General features: G+C 33.3%; 1 protein-coding gene across 1 annotated transcript in view; it reads right to left on the bottom strand.

Moving 5' to 3' along the window:
* Nucleotides 1-11,248, bottom strand: part of LOC129799756 (sex determination protein fruitless) — a 205,680-nt gene extending 194,432 nt beyond the window's left edge. Inside the window, exon 1 of the mRNA XM_055843954.1 lies at nucleotides 10,525-11,248. The gene's annotated coding sequence lies outside the window, so the exon portion shown is untranslated. The remainder of the gene's footprint in view (nucleotides 1-10,524) is intronic.
* Between the last annotated feature and the right edge of the window lie 15,196 nt (nucleotides 11,249-26,444).

Genomic DNA, 26,444 nt, shown 5'->3' with positions numbered 1-26,444 from the left:
AGTAAATAAAGACGGTGAACCATTTACAAGGTTCCAAGCAACACTCTTTAAGAAGAAAGAATAAAAAAAATCAATTTGAATTTAAAATATTACATTTCAAACTTGAGACTTTGACGTTTGCATGCAACTATGCCGAAATTTGGCACACTTACCCTAATCCTTTAAGCTCAAGTATTTAGAAAATATATGAGTAAGAAAATAATTTTTTACTTATACATGTTTCGAAAGACAAAAGTTAATAAGCAGTGCAAAATTAAATGTGATTTTTCAGACCAAATTTAATTTTTTACAACTCTGTTTCTTTTTGTACTTTGAATAGATTAAGGATGTCTTAAGAGTTATTATTTGAAAGCAACCTAATAAACGAAAGAGCTGAACAGAATGTTTAAGTACCATATCAGTTGTCTAAAAAATCAGGTGCCGAAGCATCCTACGCTTTGCGAAATGCTCGAATTTGTAATTTAGACACTACAGAAAGTCATTTACCGTTTACCGGTTTACGACTGATTTGAACCGATTTCAAATCACTCAAAAGTTCTTCCATTAATACCTTAGGTGTAATACAATTGAATTTATGATAAAAATAAATTATATTTAAGAATAAATAAACGGTTTGTAATCGGTTGGGTACAATCTTAATTTAGACTTCATCTGAAATTCCAAGACCTTTCTAACAAATCCAAAGATGAACCATTAGATTGAGAAAACGCTCTGTATAAGCTTTTTTGCATTTAGTCTTGGAAAACCGTTATCAGGAAAGACTTAAAAGTATTTTATTGGACGAAATATTCGGCTAGGCAACCTAAGAAAAAATTGGACGATGCGTTTTCAAATAATCCCAATAAACTTGGTTTTGAAGGGGCAGGCGAGGAGTGCGGGAAAAACGAGGGTCATGTTAACGTTTCTTGGGTCGATCTATATAAGTGTGCCCCAAAGATTCCAAGTCTCTTATTCTATCCGTTTGGTCTCTAGGCGTTGTCACGTGCTGAACGTATCACATGGATTAAATTGTTGTGGTTCTGAGACCTTTTCATATTAGTCAAGATCATTTAATTTCGATAATTTAAAGCAGATAAACTATCATTTTTAGATAAAGTTTTTAGCTTTTTTGGTAGGAGAAAATAGGGCACCCTTGAACTGGGGTACCTTTGAAATATACGACTTTTTTCTCCTCTTCTTAAACGGAACTAGAATTCACGCAATCTAGCTCAACAAACCAATTGTGAAGATAAATGACATTATCATAGGGAAATGTAGGCGTAGTTCGCACACAGTGAACGTTCAAAAGATTCGAATTTTCTCTTTGTTTGCTAAGAGCTGGTTTACCATTTCCATTACATGATCTGAGATTATGTTGTTCGAAACCGATTAACCCTTTAACGACGAGACAGTTTTCGCGGACCGAAAATCATCAATAAAAATTAAACCAATGAACAAATCCAGTAAAAGGTCTTATATCTGACCTTCGAAAAGCCAATAGAGTCTGATTTGGTGTATTTTTTGTCTCTATGAACGATAGGGACAAAAATAGCCTAAAAATTTAAGTATTTTTTTTGACAATACTAATGAATGATAATTTTCTATCTAATGAAAAATATTATGTTTGAGTATTGTAGTTTTTTTTCCCAAAAAGGTTTTGCTTAAAAAAAATTGGAAGTATAAAAAATATTTAAAATTTATTTTCATTATGAGAATTTAAAAATTCGTCATTTTTGAGCTTACAAATTTACTATATAGCAAATAGCTGGAGTCTTCCAGAAAATATCCTAGATTCCTTCAACCTTCTCCTTTGCAATTACGTATAAACATTAAGAAAAAATAACTTAGGTAGTCAGGAAAAATTATTTTCTTTATGGGACACCGGTGTTCCAATCGTCCTTAAAGGGTTAAAAGCGAGGACCCACGAAGAAACTCCAATGAATACCAATCCAAGGGTAACTGCCAAAAGATTTGGAAGAAAATCATCTACTGTGCTACTTTTAACGTCCAATATATTTAATCTTGGATGAACAGCGTCCAGAATTAGCCAATAATAAGGACATTGTGTTTCATCAGAACAACACCAGGCCATACATATCTCTGACAACCTGTTAGAGACTCCGAGAACTCTGAGGAAAATTAATATTTTAAAAATTCAACTGAATAAGGTGATGAATAAGTTTTCCTTATTTTAGATGACTAACAAGTCTCATTTATTTAAGATATATACAAAGCCTTTCAAACTAAAACTATATTTCAAACTAACTAAATAAAGATATTAAAAATTTGAACTTTTTCCCGGAAGTAAATACAGAATTTTCTGAGTAATAATCGTATCCTGTTTGAACATTTATTCCTAACCTCACTCTGTTTTCATAATTTAAGAAGAGAACAAGTAGAATATAAAGAATGGAATATTTGTGTTGTTTGTTTTTGATGGGGTGGCAATAAGAGGAAGTATTTCCGGTGCGAAATTTCAATTACGGCCGTGAGAAGTTAATTTATAGAGAATCACACAAGAACAGACAATTTAATATTAAAATTCATAAAGAAACCTGTCACTATTTATGCAACTACAAATAAATTACCACTATGCATATTATTTCCAACAATTACATAAGTGGTCACATCTTTTCGTCCTCTATGGTGGAAAAATCCACCTCAGAAAGTGGAAGACAAGTCTGTGTGACTCTTGTGCAAAGCGAATTTATTAACATTTTTCCTTGATGCTTTGCTGCTCGTGCAGCCTCAAACTGAATGGCTTTTTTTTGCACAAGGTGGAGTATTTCTGTACACCATCCCATGATTACATACATACATCTGCATTTTACCACCTTTTGCATGCACATTTTGTGTGAATTTTCTTCCATTTCCGTCCTCTAACTTATCCAACTGTTTTGCTATGAAAAACACCAAGGGGCTATCATTGATGAAAAACAAGAACCAATCTCATAAACAACAAACCCACCTAAATTAAGAGCTATCCTTCTTCATTTCAACGACGAGAAATGTGGTAGAATTTCTCTGATAAGTCCTCACAGAGTATCTAATCTCTTCTTGTGCATTTCATTGATAACATCTTTCATTGAGATTAACATGTCAGAGACTAGTTTCCAAATATTCGTCGATTTCATACAATTATTGTAATTTAAATTGTAGGTTAAACTGCTTAGTAATGCAAGATACACTATCTTTATTATAGTAATGATATTAAATTTAATTGAACAATACCGAAAAAGTGCTAGCTTCGATTTATTCAGGATCTCTTGTTTCTGGACAGAAAATTTTATGGAAAACATTCGATAAATCATAAAAGATATCTATATCAGCATATATACAGTGGAGGCCAAAATAATAGAATCAGCTCCACAAAGACCACTGTTTTACATATTTAGCATTTTTGTTTATTCCAATTCATTGAGATAATTTTAATATAGAAATGTTCAAATAATTACCTTACGTCAAATAAGCATTGTTTTGGCCGCTAGAGGTCTCAGTTTTTCACAGAATACGTCAATAGTGAAATTTGATTTGAACAATACGATAAGATCACTTTTATTTAAATTAAAGAATGTGGTCTATATATCGAATAAGTTTAAATAAACTCATATTTAGAAACCATAAACGACACTTTTCCATTTCTTTTTGGACGAACTGAATTTCAATATTGACGTATCCTGTGTAAAATAGTGACCTCTAGCGTCCAAAGCAATCCTTATTCTACGATTCTAATAATTTGAATTATTTTTCAGAATTAAATCAGCAAATTGGGGAAAAAATACAGAAGTTAAAAAATATATATAAGCTTTGCAAAGTGATTCTATTATTTTGGCCGCCACTGTATATATTATATATCCTTGGTTCAAAAGAATCTATATTTATTTTATACTCATTATTTCAAACAATAGATAACAATAATAGTGTATCACAATATCTAGTAAAGAGCCTAGGCCATATCAAGAGCGAGAGTTTTAATGTAATATTATGTCATTATGTAAGTAATGAGTTTGTCGAGTTTGTCAGTCCCAAACCATGTGCAATAAAGTATAGTAAATATCAATGGATATAAATCGAAGACTTTTAATGCCGGTATAGGGGAGGGTGAGCTAATTTCACGCATGCATGACTTTAATTATAAATTAATCTGTGAAAAATATGCAACACATTATCAAACACTCAATGCTCAAAAGAAATTATCTGAGTTAAAGTTACCACAATTACAGTTCATTAACGTGGAGTCTTAAAAAAACATTTCACCTGTCTGAATTTGCCCAAATACACCCTAATCTGTTAAATTATGTATTTAAAATCAAATGTGTTTAATAAATGTTCTAGTATATGATAAAAGAATTCTATACAACACCTTTTTCAGTTGAGTTAAAACGTAGCGAAGGATCTACAGATAAGGGAAAGTGCCCATGCTTGATACCATTGGAAGCCTCGTAATCACTAAATTTTTAGTATATCTAATAGCTTGCCAAACACCTCACATATTTTGAAAAAAAAATGGGAGCCTAGGGCTTGTTCCCTAAGGTCAAGAAGTGAAAATTAAAACAAAAACTATAATTTTGATGTGTAATATTTTATGTATTTTATGTATATATTTTACTGAATTTCAAGTATCTTCTAGGAAAAAGCAACTATTACGAGTTATAGTGGGTTATTAGTGTTTATATTTATATAAAAATCTTTTGCTCGAAGGGAGCTGTTTTTGTGTTTCTGTGAATAACTCACAAACCCTACTATTTTGGCAGCTCGGGAAAATTGGGCTTTTGCAGCTTTGGAAAAGTACGTATTGAGCACCGCATTTGGGAATTCTTCACTGCTTTGGGCCACACTGCGCAAGCAGCTCTGGCATATTTGACTAATCGATGGATTCTTTAGAATACTTCATATAACTTAGAAAGATAACAAACATTTTTCACGAAAAACTCGAAAAAAAAACAAGCACTTCCACATCAAAATGAGACTTCATTTTCATTCATGTTTTTGTTTTACTACGGTATAAAATCTTGAAACTCGGACTTTATTTTCTGTACGAAGCTGCAAAGATTTCTCTTAAAACAAATAATATTTCTTATACTGTAAAGTTCAAGTATTTCAACGGAACCTAAATCTCTTTCCTTAAAAAAATAACGAGTATTAGGAAAACATTAACATGAAATAATATATCTGACTTACACTATGTAAAATTATGCATTGAAAATAGCCTTATCGGTAATTAGGAAGAAAACCATTTGGAAAATATGTTGCAATATGATAGATATGTAAATACACTTGCATGATACAAAAACAGCTCCATTTAACTCCATTTATTAACCTCTTTGGCATAACTTACTAATATTAATTATCACCAACTGTTTGACCACACTAAATGTTTGTGAAAATGGTACTTTCATAACCTCACGCCCACCCCAAATATTGACACAATGTGTGGAAACTAAAATTGCAACCGATCAGTCTTACTTAATGGCACATGGTATTTTACAATGGTATATCTATTAAAACGATAAATTTTAAATTTAATTGGGGAGAACAATTGTTTTATCACTTTAAAAATAAACCTACATAATAAAATACAGCCTTTCATTTAATAAACTCACATCATTTCCTAACAAGATTTTCTAATAGTCTCTATGAGGAAATATATTAATTATGCTAGTACTCTGAATTCTTCTTTTCACTACCCTTTCCTTGCTGCAAAAATATGTAAAAATGTACATAATTTTTTGAAGCTAATTAAGTCAGAAATGATTTAATTTATATTCCGCTTCCAGTAAATTAAAATTTACACTTTTTAGAAGACAAGTGAAATTAATTTTATAAATGTCTTGTAAAGTGACTGTTTTGGAGAAAATGTCCTTCTCAGATTATTTTATTACTTAAAATTTTTGTACAAATGTACTTTTCTTTTAAGTTTACGGTTTATGTACAATTTTTTTATTTGAACTAAACTAACGAGCTTAAATCCATTTAAACCCAAACCTCTCCTGAAGTATTAATTCTTTTCAAGAAGCTATAATATCACTAATTAATAATAATGCACATATTGTATTTGAAAAGAGAAACTTATGAAGGGGTCCCCTACATACTCAAAGTCTCTATCTCTTATCGTCTAATCTAATACTGAGAAAAAAACGAGGGTGCGATTAACTTTTTTCCTCATAACTTAACACTTTTTAGGCGTAAAAATATATCAACATTTTTTAGTGTTAATTATACACCTTTTTACGGGTAAAATTAATATGAAAAAGTGTAACTTTAACACCTAACACACATCAAAAGCATAATATTTACACCGATTTCGGATCAATACTGCAGGGTAAAAGAAACATTTCCGGAATGTTATTTTAACTTTTTCGGATTTCTCTCAGTCAGTGAAGGGACTAATAACAGATATAAAAATATAAAGAAAGAAGTTATCAGTCGTATTAATATTCCAGATTTTTAAAGTATTTTGTGATAAAATTTACGTTCAACTAAACATCATATTTTGCCCACCAAAAACGTTTAATCCCTGAATATAATTAAATTAGTATATTAATTGGAGTTGTATGAATACACACAATTTTTGATATGACATCCAAAAACACACTATAATGCGATTTTATTTGCCTTTACTAGTCCTAATTGCATAAAATTATTTTTAAAAAAGAGAAAAGTTTTGAAAAAAATAATTTTGTTATATAAATAGTGCCATTAGTGTAGTTAATTTTGGGTTTATTTAAAAAGTAACTTGGTAAATGTAACTAAAAAACAGGCAATGTTTTTTTTTATTTAAAAATGTTGCCACTCCACATGTCAAAGGACACAGAAAATTACATTTTTTTTAACTAGATGAGTTGTCTCTAGAATCAATATGGTTTATACTATTTTCTCTTTTAGTTTTGTATTGAATTTTATTATCTAGACCTAGAGGAAGGTAGTCTCCCTTCGAACGTTCAGATCTTCGAATAATGTGATTTTTTTTTTAATTTTTCCAAGAGATTTACACATAATTATCACGTAATTAACAATAATTGATGATAAGCTAACAATTTGAAACTTTAAGATTTCCTTACAGTTTTAGATGGTAAAAGGAAAAAATAACGAAGAAGTACTCTTGAATGTAAAGTCTTAGGGTCGGAGGAACGTCTGTTCGACCGGGAACCCCTATTGACACTTTTGTCAAAATGTTGAAAATTATGTATCTAGTAAAATATGAGTAATATAACGTTTTTTCTGTAATATACCTTTTACTATAAACAGAGATGTTCAAAGTTCATATCCCAAATGATACAGAGTAGGGTGTCAATAGGTGCTGACGCGAGTTCTTAAAGTGTCAATAGACGTTCCTTTCACCCTACTTCTTTGTGTTTTTCTTCGACCATCTGAAACAGTGAGAACATCTTACCTTATTTCAATTAAAAATGTATTTTATAGTAAATCCATAATAAGCCTAAAGCTCGGCTTATATCGATGAGATTCTTAATGAAGGCCAATTGGGAATACATGTAAATTCTATTTGGAAACAGAATTGCAGGAAGTAATGCAAGCATTTTTAGCCAAATTTTTGAATAAATGGGGAAAAGAACTTTAAGGGCAGAATCACATTGACAGTAAAATGCTCACCGTATTTCTTTAATTTTCGTATTTTCATTGAAATTTTTACGCAAATTCTCGATTACCGTATTACCTTATCTCGTACTCGGTGGCACTAGGTGAAAATAAATATAAGGAAATTTAAATTCGGTGAGGCCACGGCAAGCATTTTATTGTCAATGTGATTCTGCCCTAAATCTGGTCGGATTTCTCTCTCATCCGACGATCACCGGATTATCATTTCAAAATGCAATATTTTTCATTAAACCGAAATAACTAAAAAGTGAATTGAGAGGAAAATCATATACAATGGCAAGAATGCAATTAGGAGTGCTTCTGAATTTTTTTTGATAACGATAATGTTTAGAAGAAAGCGTTAAAAAATTAGAGCATATTTTTATTAAAATTTCTTTTTTCTTATCTACAAGTATAATATTCTCCTAAATATATTATTACAACTTACGCATCAAAGTAATAAGTATAAGAAAGGATATAGGAAATTTTGATTAAAATCTAGATCACTGGATTTTAAATGTGAAAAAATTTAATAAATGTTTTGGTGCCTAATATTTTTAGTGAAGAATCAGGGGTTATTCCACAATTTCAAACAACTTGAAGCATAAACAAAGGTAAAAATTTTTCTGTTAAAGGATCCGTTGGAATTTAAAAGTTCCTGGAAAATGGAATGCTCGTAAAAGTAATGGTTCACGAGGATAAGTTGCTGAAATCAATAGTTTCTAATCCTAATGCAATATAGTATCCGCGTAAATTTAAGGCTTCTGAGTGTGTCCCTATACCCAATTACATTTCATCAATAGGTATTGTCCAGGAAATTTATGGCGGAAAAGCTTTACAGATAATCCCTGAAAGTGTTGGAAGTAAATTACAATTTACTGGATTGCTTGAGCGTGATAAAGGTTCTTTAAATTTCTCAAAATTTGACTCTCAATACCTTACTAATAAATAGAAACCTCAAGAAAATTGCACAATTTCTTGATAAACCTACGACTTAACCTAAAAGAGACAGCTTAACGTGATTATAATCAAAATAATTATTAGAAGAAATTCGCATCAGTTTCCCACTAAGTCGCTTCTCGGCTTAAGCCAAGAGGCAGATTCAGCTAGAAACTGACAGAAATGTAAACTAGTCATTATTTTGATTATAATTACGTTACATTGTCTCTCTGCTTCAGTCGTAAGTGTGTTTAGGACATTACTCAACAATACTAAAAGAAAAATTGGTAACTTACATAAATCCGATTTTGAAAAAATAAATTTGAATTTTTAAACCATTGCAGTGCCATCGGTTATTAATTATCTTTATCTTCTTTCACTGCCACACATTTGTAAGAGGGTTGCACCCTATTTGTTGTGGTTTTCTTAATAAATTAAATTAATTTTTGAACTGCAAACGGAGTTTCTGGATTCAAAGGGAAATCAAAAGCACTTGGCCAAAAACAAGAACCTCTTTTCTTAAAATCGAGACACGAATATTAAAGAAATATAGCAATATAAAAATGTTTTTTAAGTACTCAGTGGATTGGATGGTAGAAAACGCGCTTCTAGATGTAAGTGTTCCGAGTTCAAATCTTCTTTACATCACCAGGATTTTTTTAACATTCAGCTTGTTCGAATTTCATCCATTGAGCTTGACTGAATTTAATTCCATGGGGCTTTAAATTGACAGTCCCAATCCCAGCCCTAACAAAAAAATAACAATTCATATCAAGAAATCTGGATTACAGGAAGGCCTAGTTCCGACGTGGGATGTGTGCCAGCATATTTTATTTCATTTTATAACGGTGAAACTTTAAAAACCTTTTGCAATATTCACTAGTTGTATTAGTTATCTTTTTTTATTTAGGGGTCCATCTGGGAGATGATTGCCTTGATAATTAGTTATTTAAAGAGTTTCTTTTAGTGAAGAAGTAAATTTGGGAAAAGGCAATTTTTTTGTAAATCATTAAACTCGGTCAATTATAAAAAAAGATCTGAAGTATTTGGTTAGTCTAAGTTCAAAATTAACGTAAAATAGAGTGTAAGAACATTTTACTAAATTCCTAAAGTTATTTAGTGAGCACCAAAATCAAATAGAATTTTGCAAACATTTGGTAATTTGAAACAGCTTTTGTGGCTTCAACTTTCACTTGTAAAAGCTCTTTACATTTTGCAACAACCGCGTTTTATGGGTTCAGATGGCACCAAACACTAAATAAAATAAGTTTTCCTTAGAGTTTAATGAGCTGAATGCCAAATGAATAATATTCAAGCAAATACAGGAGAAAATTGACTATTTCTGCAGGAAATTTATTGGGTATTGTAGTAATTTTCAATATTTTTTTTTTTTTATAAACAGTTGTCCTCGAACCCAAAATGAAGTACCATTCTTTTGTCTCATCGAACACAATATCTTCAGGGCTTTCGGAAGTCTTTCATGTCAGACAATGTTGCCAAAAAGAAAATCACTGAGAAGAAAATTATGAGAACTTTAAGAGAAATTTTTAAAGTTGTATTTTCAAATCAGTGCCAATGTATATAAGATTTTTTTGTCAATTAATTTGGATATTTCACATATATCCAATATCGGCACTATTTATGATAATTAAGGTATACCTAATATGACGCTAAAGCATTCTCGGCTAAAATTCCTCTCAATGGCATGTGAATTATATATTAATGGCGGTGAGGATGTGTGGATTAAGTGTAATTGGAAAAATAGAGATAATTCCAACAGTTGAAGAGAGCTAGCAAGGATGAAATATCACAGCGTGAAAATTGTTTGTCTTCCATGGAAGATTATCACACCAAAATACAGTGTGAAAATGTTTGAGACTAACACCGTGAATTTCACATGCTCTCTCAACAATCAATATTACTCATGTAAAATCCACTTTATGCATTTCGTCTTCCGTGGCAAATTCATTGTGCTGGTAGACGATAAGTTAAATAAAATTATTGTCTTACCTGTATGCTAGTAAATCTTCTGGTGGGTAGTATGCAAATTATTTTCAAACACTCAGAGCCTAAGTATCGCGAATATATAGTGTCTTTTGTTGTGTATTCAGCCCAAAATGTTAACACTTCTAAATCACTTCATCAAAACACTTAAGTGTTCATTGCGGTGTATTTTGTGCACCAAAAAAAAATGCTTTTAAAGACTTTGAGATAACTGAAAAGTGTCTTGTGTGAAATTCTTGAGAGTTTTCCTTGAAACCGGTTCGTTACATAACACGAGGATTCTATGCATTTGGCAAGAACATCAGCGTCGGAATGTGTTTCCTGGACTTATTCTTGCCAACCGACCCTTTCTCCTAAAGTTCTTTTGTGATAGTTCATGAATTCACGAAAATTGAAAAACACGCCAGAGCTTCACTCGTGAATTGCAGAGAGAGAGAAATCAACAGAAAAGTCTCTATTTTCTTTTAAATAAGCTCAATTGAACGATGAACCAAAGGACAAAAGTAAAACACATTTGTGATATACATTGAACGAAAAACTATGTCGAATTGGCTGAGACTCTAGACTTGTGGCAGACGGAAAAAAATAAGTTGAAACTGGATGGTGTGAAATGTGTTATCAGCTATCTCAATAGTGATTGAAAATATACAAGAGTTTTCTCTCTCTTCTCCCTGAAGGTGATATTGGAGCACTTTTGTGTCCTCACCGTCAGAGATGTCGCGTTGTACTGAAAACAACATTACTGACTCTGTTTCCAACCCGATGATGATTTTCCCAAAAGTTATTAGAGAATGGCATAGATGCATGTATTGGTGAATGCATGGAAAACTTCCACCCTTTTTGCTACCCCTTCATTGCATCCTCCCAAACCTCCCAAATACCCGCATTACCCCAATGCTATTTACATGCACAAGTGGAAGTTCTCCATCGTATAAAAAGCATATCCATCTACACAGTTAGTCTAGTGGGATAGACGATTGTGCAGGATGCATTGCATACACAGCAGGGCTTACAGTGCCGTTTGAAAAAATTGTCACATTTACTATTTTACAAAAATTTAATTAGGATATATCCCCATAAGAATTCGGATCCTTAAATTTGGAAATCATATAGGTATTAATCCGAAGCAGTATCCAAAACAGCTGTAATCAACAGGAGCTATAAATATGCATCCTCATTAAACGTGTTTTGAAATAATCTAAAAGAGGATGGTAGGTTTCACATTGAGATCTAGAAATATCCGTGTTACATTCAAGCGAATTCCATTCATTGAAGTTTCTACGGAAAAGCCATAGTACTGCACCATTTTTTTCCAGTTTCTAGGGAGATTCCTCACGAGTTCTTATGACAGCTTTTTGTCTAAAAAATGTGAACAGCTTAAAGATTTGCTTAGGAGCTTTTATGGAAATCATCCAGTAGATTTCAGCAATTCAAATTGACTGATAAGTCCGCGGACTGGAAATGAAAAATAATTTTTTGCTTCTAAGCAATTCCCTCTGACTTCAATGTGCATAACTAATAATTTTAGGATATAAGCCCTGATGGGGCTCACCGCTCACCTAAATAAAATATAAACTTAGAGGGAAATTGGAGAAGTGAAGGTGCCACGCATTTTTCACTTTATGAGAGTGAACCGTCATGAGAGTGAAACGATAAGAGCCCCAAAGCAACCTTTCAGCACCCATAAAAATGGTAGAGGTTGGGCGTGTCAAAGGAATAAAGCATTAGGATTGGTGAGTCAAGGCAGTCGACTGGGCTGACATGTGTCGAATAGGCCATACGCTCTACAAGGACAATAAATATGCTTCTAAAATATTTGTTCTGCATTCGAGAAAAAAATGTTTCCATGAAAGAATTGCTTCAAGGTTCAGTACAGAAAGAAATGACTGGAAGTTAATCAGGCAAATACTGTAGCTTATCAGGTCACTTGTAGTTCAAATCTTTGTTTGAATTTGGAATAGATCTTTTATTGTCCTTCCTGAATGGGTGGTGCGACAGGACCGGTGCTTTAATGGTGTTTTGGAGCCCTGGGTATGAATTCTGAGATACGTGAGTTTTTCACGTGAGAAACTTACGACTTTTGGATCGTCTTTTGTAAGAGTTTCGTTAAGATTAAGATTTGTCTATGGGTCGGCTTTAACCTTTATCGGTTCCGCTGCACCCAGGCCACTTATTTGGACCCATTATACACTCCCCATTACTCCATTCTATCTTAACCCCCAAGGCGGTCCTCCAGCACCATATCTCGGCTTCTGTATGCCTAAGGTACACATACAGTGCCGTTTCTATATTGCGGCAGACCAGCCTTTGTTGGATCAGTTGCAGTGAATGTGTATTTGTATCGACAGATCTCTTTATGCCGAACTCATTTCTCTTCCAGCCTCTCTTGTTTAGGCGGTTCATTGTCAATGCATTAGGCATTACTTTTTCATCCATTCACTGGACTAATTCGATACGGCTGCTGAAAAATCTGCAGCTGCCGAGTTTCGAACCCGAGACCTCACAGTCATAGAGACACTACTCTACCAACTGATCCACTGAGGCTGTAAGAGTTTCGTTAAGTTTTCATGTTAAGTATCACCATGTGAAACACTTAATGCACCTAAGAATTACACTTTACAGCAGAGGTGTGCAAAAACCGTTGAAACCGAATTAACGTCAAAATAAGTTTGTAATAGTAGCGTTTTGACCATTGACGTACATGTTTCATTTGACGTTTATTCGGTTTCAACAGTTCTTGCACGCCTCTGCTTTACAGTATAGCTCTTACGATAGCTTTACAAAACGCTAACTAAGGCTGATCTCAGAGGCGTGAATTCCTCACGTGAGTAACTCACGCATCACAGAATTCATACTCTGGTCAAATCAATAAGGTCGACTTATGAAAAGGTCCCCATTACCAGGTCCCCATTACCAACTTATTTGGCCTATATGTCTACTTATGCTCTTGCGACTCTGACAGACGCATAGCTTGACGTAATTTTTCGCGCATTTATTTTCCAAAATTCTTTTAAGATATAATGTAATCTTTTGGGGGATAACTAATTTACATTCCTTTTACATTTTCTAAAATGTTTCATATTCATGTAATATATTGTAATGTGAAAGAGAATTCCTAATTCCTAGGAATTTAAGGATACACAGAGAATAACACAAACATGACATCCAACTTAAATGTTCTTTGAATACACCCTTCATTATAATAGAATTATAAAATTTCTGGGAAAATCTCTTTACAAGCCGTTGCAATGTTACTCATCGCAACTGTATCATATTTTCCGCACACATGCAACAGAATTGTCAGGTTACCTTCAGTGGAGGGTGTCCAAAGACTGCACACATACCCAAGTAGTCACTTACCATGGCAATGTGCGCCGTGGTGGTTGCACAAAACGCACACAATGCTATAAGTTGGGGGGTGCCAAAAAGGGTGGTAGCAGCCTACACACAGACAGACATTCCCACAATGTAGGACGCCTGAGTGTGTAAAACTTTCATGGAAGCATACACAGGAATGAGCTTGTGTGTGGTTTGCACCACCATCCCGGACCGAATCATCCACCCACCCAGGCCAACCATTGGGGAGGCGGAAGTGCATTCTAGATGGTAGCCGAAGTTGTCCCGAAGTGATCTCTCGTTTACACAGACATCCATGGTAGCCAACCAGCACACTATATCGGGTTTGGGTACCACCACACACCATGGTACCGTGAGGATGGTTAGGGCTTCTGTTTTGTTGCTACCACCAGAACGGCGTCAGCGGTGCCGTTGACGACACATGACAAGGGTTTGGGGGTTACTTTTTCCTCTTTTTCCCTATTTCCACCAACCCAGAATGACGACGAAATGTGGGATGCCACAGCACGCGTTCGCGATATGGGCGTCAGGGTGAGGCCCCACATGAGGAATTGTCACCATATGGTTACAATTTTCCGCCAACAATTTTCACTGTGAGTTCACAAAATGTACTATTTCACCGCTAATTCTCTTCGCGCCTAATTAAGTCTCCCTTTATACGTGATTTACACAAAGCATTTGTAAGATTGTTTACCAACTCGATGTACATGTATGTACCAAGTTTGTCAGGGTTGCATTTCCGTCCCACGATCGATGCTACAGCAAAAGGACTCTATCACGTAAACTTGCAGCACCCTTAAAATGCTATTAATGCTTTAGAGGAGTGATTGGCAATTAGGGACATATTAAGTCACACGGAAAGACTAGTCACGATATAACTTTGCATTACAGTTTTATGTGTGACCAAGAAACCCTTAGTGACAGTTGGGTATACGAGGTCATGCATTGATGTTGTGCGAGTTTCCACCCTTAAAAACTTCTTTCACGAACTTTATACTTTAATTTTCTTACTGTTGTTCTAAACTTTTCTTGCAAACATTCAGTTATTACCTAAACTTATAAGGTTTTAAATTAAATGTAGAGACAAGAGGGGCTCTGTGGTAATTTTTCTCAAGTTTTTCAACTCTCTTGATACATTCAAAGTATAATAATCAATTATGTAATTTTGCTCTTAATGCCTAATGACCTCTACACACTAGGAAAATTAATGTCCCTAATGCCCAACGCACAATAACTTTTATTTAGTAAACATGTTTTTGACATTTCAATGAGAGTGAGTGAGATCTAGATCTAGTCATCTCGCTCATTCTCATGGGAAATTTTGAAAACATGTATACAAACAAAAGGTATTGTGCGCTGGGCATAAGACGGAAACTATTGTGTGTTTGACATTTGTTTTTTCTTTTTTAATTTCAATGTAACTGTGTGAGACCGTGATACACACACCTCTCTCACTCACGTAGTTCCAAGAACATATATGCAAAACAAAAATCATCCTACGTTAACTATATCAATCTATCCCTAAAGAAACTTTTCTTATATTTTTCCTATCTTTTTTTGTTTTATTTTGCCACAATTATAAAAGGATAGGGTGGAGTAACCACTTATCGCCACTTTTAGAAAAATGTGAAATTAATTTGATTATAACTTTTGACACCTTATTATAAGATATCTCAAATTTGACACAAAATTACTGAGATGTATTGACTCCAGATTCGTCAAAAAAGTAGTACTCCAATTTAACGCCCGGCTACTTAAAAAACTGTCTTTTATTAACAATGCAAAAATAACCACTTCGTCGCCACTTTTTACCACTTTTCGCCAGTTTTGTAACCACTTCTCGCTACCCTCTTGAAAACGTCCAAACTCGATTATTTTGGGCAATATTATGCAAAGAATATATTCAGCATTTCTTTTTCCTCATGACCACCTTATTATTACTCACTTTAAACGATTTTCCTTCACTTTCATTTGAGAAATCAAATTATAGGTCTATTGCAGAAAGTAAACAAATCAGATTTGACAATTGAGAATCTACGAAGTGAAGTTAGCGTCGCATATTAAAAAGCAATGGCGACAGGTGGTAAAATCAATTTAAAACATTACCACTTTCCGCCATGCCTCATTTTTACATAAAAATAATATTAAATGAAATATTAATAAACTAAATACAAATTTTATGTATTCTACGAATGCAATTAAATATGCAACAGATAGATTATTTATCCAAAAACGTAAATTTTGTTCGATGAAAATTTGATGGCACTTGTTATATTTGGTAAGAAATATTGGATTCGATGCACTTGCTTAAAATATTTCTCTAAAAAATGCTCAAAATTTTAAATACAAAACGAACAATTGTTATTTTTTGACTCTAGACGTAGCAGCAATAAGAATACAAATAACTTTGCGGCTCATTTATTTCATAAATCGTGAAAAATAGCGATTTCAATATAGGTGGCGAGAACTGGGGCACTGGCGTGAAGTGGTGATTCCACCCTACTGATAATAATAGTAATAAATTTTATTTCTCTCAATTCATCTGTTTCTACCAACGACTTCACGACTAATGTCCCTGATAAGACGGCTGAAAACACTGTTCACTGGTCATATAATCCAATTACACTATTATTGGAAAATTATTTTCATTTCACAATAGCATATTTAATTTGATACTATTGTTAAATTCAACAATTCACAACATATATGATTTGCCTAGCAAATAGAAAGAGGTATAAACAAAAACAATCCAGTAAACAATCAAGACTTTATATTTAGTAATTTTTAAAATTTTGAATAATATTTAATAATGACAAGGCACAACACGCTATAGAGTAAGACATTCTCGCGATAAAGATTTCAAGTTGACTTTTCGATCTTTAGATTTTAACTATTCGAATTAGGTTTTAACTTAAAAAGTTTATTCTAATGAGTCTCCTAAATTTTAGGATTTCTAATCCCTCATTTACTTTCTAAGCGACTTTTTCAAAGTTTCATTGAAAATATTATTAAAAGAGTGATATTTATTTATATAGTACATACGCATATACAACATAGGTATTAATAATAATTTATTGACAATTGAATTAAGCAAAAAGAATTTATTATTAATAATTTATAATTTATTAAAAAAATGGCCAAGCGCCCCAACTTTGCGGAATACTCAAACTCACGGAATAGAGCTATGTAGATTAACTTTTCGCATGATTTTTGGGTGTATGTCGATTCATTAGCTATTAGGACTGACATAGCCGGGTTTGGAATTACAATACCTTTCCAAAAAATCCAAATTCAACTAAATCGGTTAACCCTTTAAGAAAGATTGGGTTACCGGTGACCCAAAAATGAGTTTTTTCTATGGCCTTCTAAAGTTCGGTTTTGCTCTAAAAGACAGAAAAGGTGATTTTTTCTGACCCTTAGTTTTTGACCCTCTCGTCCTGAAAGGGTTAAAAAATGAGCCCTTCCAAGTAATTGATCTTTCCGGTCATAGGTATGCATGGACGAAATGTTCACCTACACTGCCTCTAAAACATATCCTAAAATAAAAGAAACATATAGTTCTGTTTTGAAATTAACCAAAATTTATGGTTTCGAAGAGAATGGAAGGGAGTATAATGGGAAAAGGAAAACAACATACATTTTGAAATAATATTTTTTTATTGGAGGTCACTGAAGACCAAACGTTAATATCTATTACCGTTTAAGCTCCAGAGTGGTGAAAAATTGAAAAAAATGCGAATTATATAACTGATCTCTCCTTGAGTTCAAACAGTAATATTCTTGAAATAAACAGTAATTTTTGTAACGTTTTTTAAGTAATAATCCAGGAGCATGGAAGACTCCTGATTTTTTTCTGGATCAAATAGCAGAGTAACTTCTATCTTCATATTGAAACTCATTTTTATGCAAACTTTAACACTTAAGGCGGTTTGTTTTCACTAATGTATTGGCATTATTTACAATAATTCCCTGGACGAATACGAGACTCTAACGACATGAGGATAATCTGGAGCTGACAAATCTAAAATTCGTAACCGAATAGTCATCGATTCCTATCATCTAAACCATAAACCCTACAATAAAAAAAATAGATAGAAAATTTAACATTGAGTTATTGAATGAAATATTGTGCAAAAGAGCAATAACTTTCTTTATAATTGTTTGTCATAAAAAATATGCAATCTTGTTATTAATCGTGAATAATTTTATTGCATTGCAATAGCCAACGGGGATATTACATTGTGGAGCGATAGATTTTCCTCCACAAATGATTCACAAAGAAAAGCTCTTGGTTAACTTGTTCATACATGTAAATTAAACATTCTGCACTACTTTTATTTTTCTTTTCCTCTTTCCGCTTAATGTGCCAATGCGAATGGATAGGAAAATCCTCGAGAGATTATTTTACAATCTTCCACAGGGCGTTTATTACAATCTTAATGAAATGGATAGAAGCATGAGATGAAAGCTGTGGATGGTGAACTGTAATCAATACTAGCAGGGCTTGTGATGGACGCACAAGCCTTGAGGCCAATTCAATAAATTCTGTCCTTTGACCAACACAATCTCTATGGCAGTGAAAATGGGGTGATGCATAGAAAAAGAAATTGCCACTAAAGGGATATTTTTTGGAAGAAATTAGAAATTTTAGCTGAAATTCTTCATAATCTCAGCTTCTGTTGAACCAGGTGAAAACCGACCTCGCCAGATCGATCCAAAACTTTGTGTTTACATATTTCGACACTCATAGATAACGAATATGATACCCGCTATAAATCGACTTTCCGGTAGCCTGGCTGGTTGTCCGTTTCTGTGTGGTACAAATGCTTCTGGAGAGAGAACGAAATACCAACAAGCAGTTTTCGGTAAAGATAAAATATTGAATGGTGATGTCAAATCCAACTATCTTAACGTATTCGTCAAAAACGTTAGGATTTTTTTAAATTTCGTGATTCCGGAATTTAAATATTTCACTAATCCTGAATTTCGGGATCCCGACATCAAAAAGCACGCGGGTTCCAGGGATTTCTGGGATTTTTGAGGACCCGGGATTTTCGGGATCCCAGGATTTTCGGCGGGTTGGTGAAGCTAGGGGAGGTAAGTGTCGTCAAGCAAATACGCCTCAATAAACTCCGGTAGGCTAATCATCCGATTTGCAAGAATCAAGACAGCCCATCCTGAAAAGCTTTTATAAGCACACTCAATGCTTTAAGAAAACTAGCTTGATCCGTTTCCGATAAACCTAGGGCGCCATCTCATTAAGGATGAGGAATTAAAGATCAGTAGCCCGTAACAGGCTCGAGCGGCGATTTTTCCTGGATTAGGCCAGAACCAGAAATTGATTGCAACGCCAGTTAAGTAACTGAGTAGATAATACGGACCTAAGATCGTTCGATTAGAAATAGAACTTGATACCTTCCGATCCTTGACCCAAAACTATAATGGGTCTAAGAATTAATCTTAAGGACAAAAATTTCCGTTCTGATTTTCAGAATTCAGACTTTGGGTTATGTGGAAAGCACTTGTAAAACGCTACAACTTTTAAGAACACTACGACCACCCGACTATAGGCGCGAGAACTGAAAAACCGATTTCCAAAAATTATTTTAAAAATTCAAAAACTAGACATACGCTGTTGGAGATGCTGACTTTGATAGTAATCAAGCACATCAAGGAGATGGATTCCCTCCGAATAAGTCAAAAGAACAATAAAGCACAAAAGCCTTAGTTAAAAAGGAATTTGTGTTTTCCTTAAGGAGTTCATCACCTTGAAGTCCCTGGATAGGCAATGCATTTTAATGAAGTTTAGTATGTTGTATCTAAGACTGAAACTTCCAAACGATAGGCTGCAGCTTTCACTTGTTGTACCCTAACCGAAAAGTCCATAACGAGTATCTGGAAATCACCATTTCGATGAAATTTTAGTATAATGTAATACTTTTCTAGTAATGAATCACTTTTTGTAGTCTCTCAATGTACTTACAGTGAGTGTCAATAGTTTGTTGCCTAATGGATGTTTGAGAAATCAAGTGAAAAAAATGATAGAAAAAAATACTTTTCCAAAATTTTCTTTTTGCAGATGAGTTCCTTGTAATCCATAGATATTATTTATAGTTTTCAAAAAAAATAATTAATTTTATTTCATATCAAAAATAATTATTTTCCAAAAGTTGGTCATTTTTGAAAAATCAAAAGTTTGTTGCCTCATTAAATAAACTAATTCAAAATGGTGAAAACGTGCAACCAACTTTATGTAAACCGGTTACATTTTAAGCTTATGTCATTTGAGAGGCAAATGGTGGATTTGTACATTTTTAAGGCTGTCAATGGTAAATATATAGGTGTAAGAGTGATGATAAATAACAAGAAATAATCAGTTTTTTGATAATTCATAATCTAGGTTACATTGGGAAATTACAAAAAGTTGAAAGGTGGGATATTTTCCAGAGATACTGTTGAAGGAATCGGCGTCGCTTAATTGCCAAATTTTATGGAAATTCATGAAAAGTTATACATAAAATGGTCAAATATTATAGTTATGAGGCACGAGTACATCTGAAAAACGCTACTGGTAGACCCAGGGTTTCGACTCAGAAACTCGATAACCGCATTCTAGGTATCTCTGATAGTAACCCCATGATGTTTGCTTCAAAAATTCAAAGTCGGCTGGTTACAGAAGGCATACAGGCTTCAAATGCTTCGAACATCAAACTCAAAATGAAAGAAAATATAAGAATAGGTACTTGGCTCGCAAGATTTCATTGGTAAGCAAAACCAAACTGCGTAAGAGGTTGTATTTTTACGTTTTTAGCATGCTCCAAGTGAATTTACAACCTTTTAACCAGATTGGTTTTGTTTACCAATGGAAACCTGCAAACCAAGTAATTATTCTTACCACTTTCATTAAATTGCGGTTGGTTTTGAAGCCTGTATGCCTTCTGTAACCAGCCGACTCTGAATTTTTGAAGCAAACATCATGGGGTTACTATCAGAGATACCTAGAATGCGGTTATCGACTTTCTGAGTCGAAACCCTGGGTCTACCAGTAGCGTTTTTCAGATGTACTCGTGCCTCATAACTATAATATTGGACCATTTTATGTATAACTTTTCATGAATTTCCATAAAATTTGGCAATTAAGCGACGCCGATTCCTTCCAGCAGTATCTCTGGACAATATCCCACCTTTCAACTTTTTGTAATTTGACATTATAACCTAAATTATGAATTATCAAAAAACTGATTTTTTTCTTGTTAATTATCATCACTCTTACACCTATATATTTAACATTGACAGCCTTAAAAATGTACAAATCCACCATTTGCCTATCAAATGACAAAAGCTCAAAATGTAACCGGTTTACATAAAGTTGGTTGCACGTTTTCACCATTTTGAATTAGTTTATTTAATGAGGCAACAAACTTTTGATTTTTCAAAAATGACCAACTTTTGGAAAATAATTATTTTTGATATGAAATAAAATTAATTATTTTTTTTGAAAACTATAAATAATATCTACGGATTACAAGGAACTCATCTGCAAAAAGAAAATTTTGGAAAAGTATTTTTTTCTATCATTTTTTTCACTTGATTTCTCAAACATCCATTAGGCAACGAACTATTGACACTCACTGTATATCAGATCCGAGCTACACTTGAACAGATGCTATCGCCGATGCATATCGATGACTATTAATTGTTTTTGTTTTATGGAAACTAAATTAGCTAGTTAGTAGCTCATATTTTTTATATTAATTTGGAGAGTGTTGGTAATTCAGAATATTACTCCAAACTTATTAATTCGATTGCATATGTATGATCACAAAATATACAACCTGAGAAGGGATTTTCCATCGTTTTCATCCCGGAGTAGGTTGGAACCAACGCTAAGACGGCGATGGCCGCACGGGGGTCAAAAAAGAAATAGAGAGATGATAATAAATAAATAATAATAATAAAAAAATAATAAATTGAATTTTGGGGAAGAAGCATTGTATAGAGTCCTTTATAACTGTTTTGATTATCGAAATTGGTTTACTTAGGGTAAGTGTGCCAAATTTCGGCATAGTTGCATGCAAGCGTCAAAGTCTCAAGTAAAATTTTAATTTTTTTAAAGTCTCATGTAATATTTTAAATACAAATTGATTTTTTGTATTCTTTCCTTTGTAAGAGTGTTGCTTGGAACCTTGTAAAGAGTTTACCGTCTTTATTTACTCTAAAATCATTCTTAATACATTTTAAAATGAATAAAAATATAGACATAGCTTTGGTGCCCTATTTCGGCCACCTTCATTCTCATAGTTCCTTGCCCTTCGGGAATTCTTCCAATATCTTTTTCACGTCATCTCGTATGTCGAAGCTACATTTTTTGTTATTCTTTTGCATTATATAATCTCTAGAGTACGTAAAATCTAAAGGTTAATGGAAATTCGAAGAACAAAAAAGGTGGCCGAAATTGCAAGCTGGCCGGAATTTGGCACACTCACCCTAATGCGATTTTTTCTCCAAAATTCAACTCATTACAGGTATTCTGAATTGCAAGTATCCAAAGTAGCTTTTAAAGAATCTCAGCTACAATAAGCTTATCTGGGCTTTTTCGGAAAATTTGTATTGAAACACCAAGCATACTCTATTACTCAAACGCCTTCATTTACACAGTTTTGCATAAACGTATGAGTACATAATATCTATATAGGGAACCAATACGTCACGATCATTATCCTCAACCAAATCCCATATATTATACAATGAGGTTTTAGAGAGAAATTGTCTCTGGGCGCGATTAAATCATGTAGTGCTGTTATTAATGATTCACGCAAACTGCTAGCAAGTTTCAACCACTTAATAGAATTTGAATATAAGCTCAACATGCTCCATAAAATGAAAAAAAAATTCTAGTGAGGAAGAAATTTACATCATGAATTTTTCTTCCAAGAGTGTCACAATTCTATCTCATTTTTAATCGTCTCTTCAGACAGAGTCCCTCACATCTCATTCTAAATCCAAACGATCATCCGGATCAAGTCTTACTTTCCATTTACAAATAACTGCCCGAATTTCACTTGAAAGTCAACTTTTACATGAGAAAAAATGCTTTGGAAAACTTTTTCAATGGAGGATGATTCTCTCTGCAATTTCACTGATGTGGAAGATTACTCAGAAATGTTGGAAATTTTTTGAGGAAATTGTGTAATTTTCCAGCATGAAAATTATAGTCTTAAACATCCATGAGGACATTCTGACTAAACTGTGACTGATAATTTGTACCAAATGCTGAAAAGTTAATATCTCTCGACTATTTACATTACTCCTCGTCTTACATTTAAAATATATCTATAAAATGACCAATTTTTGGAGAGAATAGTGCTGCCCTAACGTGTTCTCGTTATTAGCATATGGCGAACTTTGCGGTGGTATTGAGAAAATTTCAGACATTTTAACAGATCCATTTAAAAACTATTGATTATTTTGATTAAAACGATAAATTCTTCGACATTACACCATTCTTAACAAAAATATTCCTGGTGAAGAGATTTATACTTTCTTATTTTAGTGCGATTCTTAATAATAACAACTATTGCTTTCACTATAAATATCTCATGATTTTCGATCTGGCTCAAACTTTCCCAAATTATTACTCGCAAGTTGTGGTGCGAGTTTAGCTATGAGAAGTTATATATTGGAGGTAAAGAATCGCGTCAAGCAAAAGCGTCCTGTGACATCCAAAATGGATGAAATTGGCTAGTCGCGATCCGTTTACCCCAAAATTCTATTCTCAATTGAATTTTCGCGCATATTGCAACCACGCAAGTCTAATGGCGCTGGCACACCTTTTCAATTTAGTGAAATTCAATCGATTGAAATTTTACCTCTTGCTCTTTCAAAGTGAAATAAGATATATTTGTCTTTTTCTGTTAAATGAAAATTGAAATTTCAATTTCATTTTCAATTTCAATTTGAAATTTCATTTGACAGAAAGAGACAGCTGTATTTGATTTCAGTTTGAAAGAATAAGAGGTAAAATTTCAATCGATTGAATTTTACTCAATTGAAAAGGTGTGTCAGCGCCATAAGGAAATAATTTCAGCCTATCTAGGTTTATCACTGGTCATTGCGTAAGAAAATATATTGATAGAAATTAGTCATAATGCTTTCACCACACCTTTTGATTCTGAATAATTTCATGAAATCAAAATTTACTTCTCTTTCTTTTTCAAAAGATTTGCACAAGTCTATCCTGCTCTTGCGGTCTCAAAAATTGTCTGAATTAAATTTAATTTAGTGTGATGTTTAAAAGAAGAAGAAGAAGAGTGCGAAAGAGTAGGATAGACATAAATAAGGTTTATAAGGCTTTATAAAATTTTCGTGATCTAATAAAAGGTGTGCCGAAACCATAAACATTAGAAATAAACTCCGATTAATTTCGCTACAGTAAGACGGGCTTCAGACCTAAGACTTAGCCATATGGCTTAACTGCTCTAATTTCTTATCAATAACGATTTTTTGGAAAAATTTAACTTAGGATTGTATTATTAAAGATAAGAAACCTATAGATTCTCAAAAAGCAATAAAATTGCTCGCTATTGAGGATTTTGAAAATTTTGGGAACTGGGCTAAACCTCTAGTCTGAATCCGCCTAAGGATAAAGATAAAGTGTGGTGGGCTGGAAAGATATGTAAACTATCGTTGGAATTGGAGAGATTGGCCGTAGATACAGAGTACTAAAATTTCGTTGAAATCCTTAAACAGTTATAGGCTAACGGCTTTTATACGAATAATAAACGATTTTAGATCTTTTATTCCTGATTAATCGATATCCAATTTGCAGCCAAGAAATAATTTTCATTTTATTTAGTTCTTCAATAAGAAGAGAAAATAACCCGACAAAAGTATAAAAACATTATGTTGTTCTTTGATTACTTCGCGGAGTTTGTGCACTAAAGCACGGAAAATTTGACATCGCCTCAATTTTGATAAATATTTTCGTTTATTTTCTTTCATAATTTGAATTCCAAGATACAAATTCTTTTCTGAAATAGTTACACTGCAGAAGTATTTTGACAATTTTGGCAATTTAGTGAAAGTATTAAAATTAGGGGAAATCGCGCACTTTCGGACGATTTATGCATCGCACAAATCATTTTTTTTTTCAATGTGTTATAAGTGAATTTGATCAATTTCAATATTGTAGTTTAATAGGTAGTCCAATGCCTCAAACTTTCAGAAAAAAGCTATGGGTGAAATCCATAAGGAACATAGAGAAAAAATTGAATTGTCCGAAACTTGATTCGTCCGAAGGTAGCGCGTTTTCTCCTACTGTGTCTAATAAAATACAAGTAATATGACGGTTTTTCATTAAACTTCCTTTTTCTGTAAGGATAGATGTTCAAATTTCCTATCCCAAATGATAGAAAATAGGGTGTCAATAGGTCACGATTCGATTTCTTAAAGTGCCGATACATGTTCCTTCGACCCTAGATGCTGTTTATTTTAAATAAGGAAACATTAAGCTACAGCTTGATTGAAAAAATTTATTGTTTTTTTTCCTTGTGAAAAAAATATTTTAAATGCAAAGGTTTAATTAAAAATGAAGTGCAATCATTCTCCTACAAGGTGAGTGAATTATTTTCATGAAATAATCATATTTTATAAATAAATTAGTGAATTTGTGGCTGTTTACATTTTGCTCTAAAATGGGCGCTTTGCAAATCTATTTTTTTCCGGGAATCGCATTTTTCAGCACTGTTTTACTATGTCAGATGCCGAAGCGAACAAAGGAATGTCTAAGAACAAACCTTATTCTAAGGAAGATCTAAAGAATGCCCTGAAGTGTGTACGATATGGTTCTAACATAACCTATGCATCCAAAACATTTGATGTACCATGGGCGACATTGTACAACAAATTGTCTGGCAGATACCCGGAAGAGTGCCCCAATGGCAGGCCAACGACGCCACGCTTACAAAAGAACAAGAAGAAGAACTTGTCATGTCGATCCTGGGATGTGCGGATGGTTGGCATTCCATCGGAAAGGAACAAAGGCCTGGAGATGCTTAGTTCAAGAATTTTCTCGAGCGTCATCCAGAGCTCAGCATGTGCAAGCCAAAGTCCTTCTCATTGAAAAGGGCTGTGGTTACTGCTGAAGATCTCACGGAATGGTTTCAGCATTTTCGAGAATATTATTGTAAATTAAGTGATCCAATTAAAAGACCATCTGAGCCAATTAGCGAACAAGCGATCCACTTAGTTAATGCTAACTTATGTCGGTATTATCATTATTTTATAAATTTTCTTTAATATTTTTGATAAATTTTTTCATGTAATGTTTTTTAATAAAACAGCGGATAATTCTATGGATTTAGAAGAAGTAAAAAAGAATTTCATCAGTCCAAAAACAAGCGTTTAAGTAGCACTCTACAGAAAACGATCCGGTTACCGCACCTTTCTATATTCATTTTGTTTTCATTCTTAAATTAGATGCATTTGAATTACGGACGGATCGGGACGAGACACACAGAAAAATTGAGTTTATGGCGAGTATTTGGTATTCTATAAATTTCAAAAGGTAA

This window comes from Phlebotomus papatasi, chromosome 1, assembly GCF_024763615.1.
Source record: "Phlebotomus papatasi isolate M1 chromosome 1, Ppap_2.1, whole genome shotgun sequence".
NCBI classification, from domain to species: Eukaryota; Metazoa; Arthropoda; class Insecta; order Diptera; family Psychodidae; genus Phlebotomus; species Phlebotomus papatasi.
Note: the sequence above shows the minus strand (reverse complement) of the source record. Positions and strands in the feature narration are given on the sequence as shown.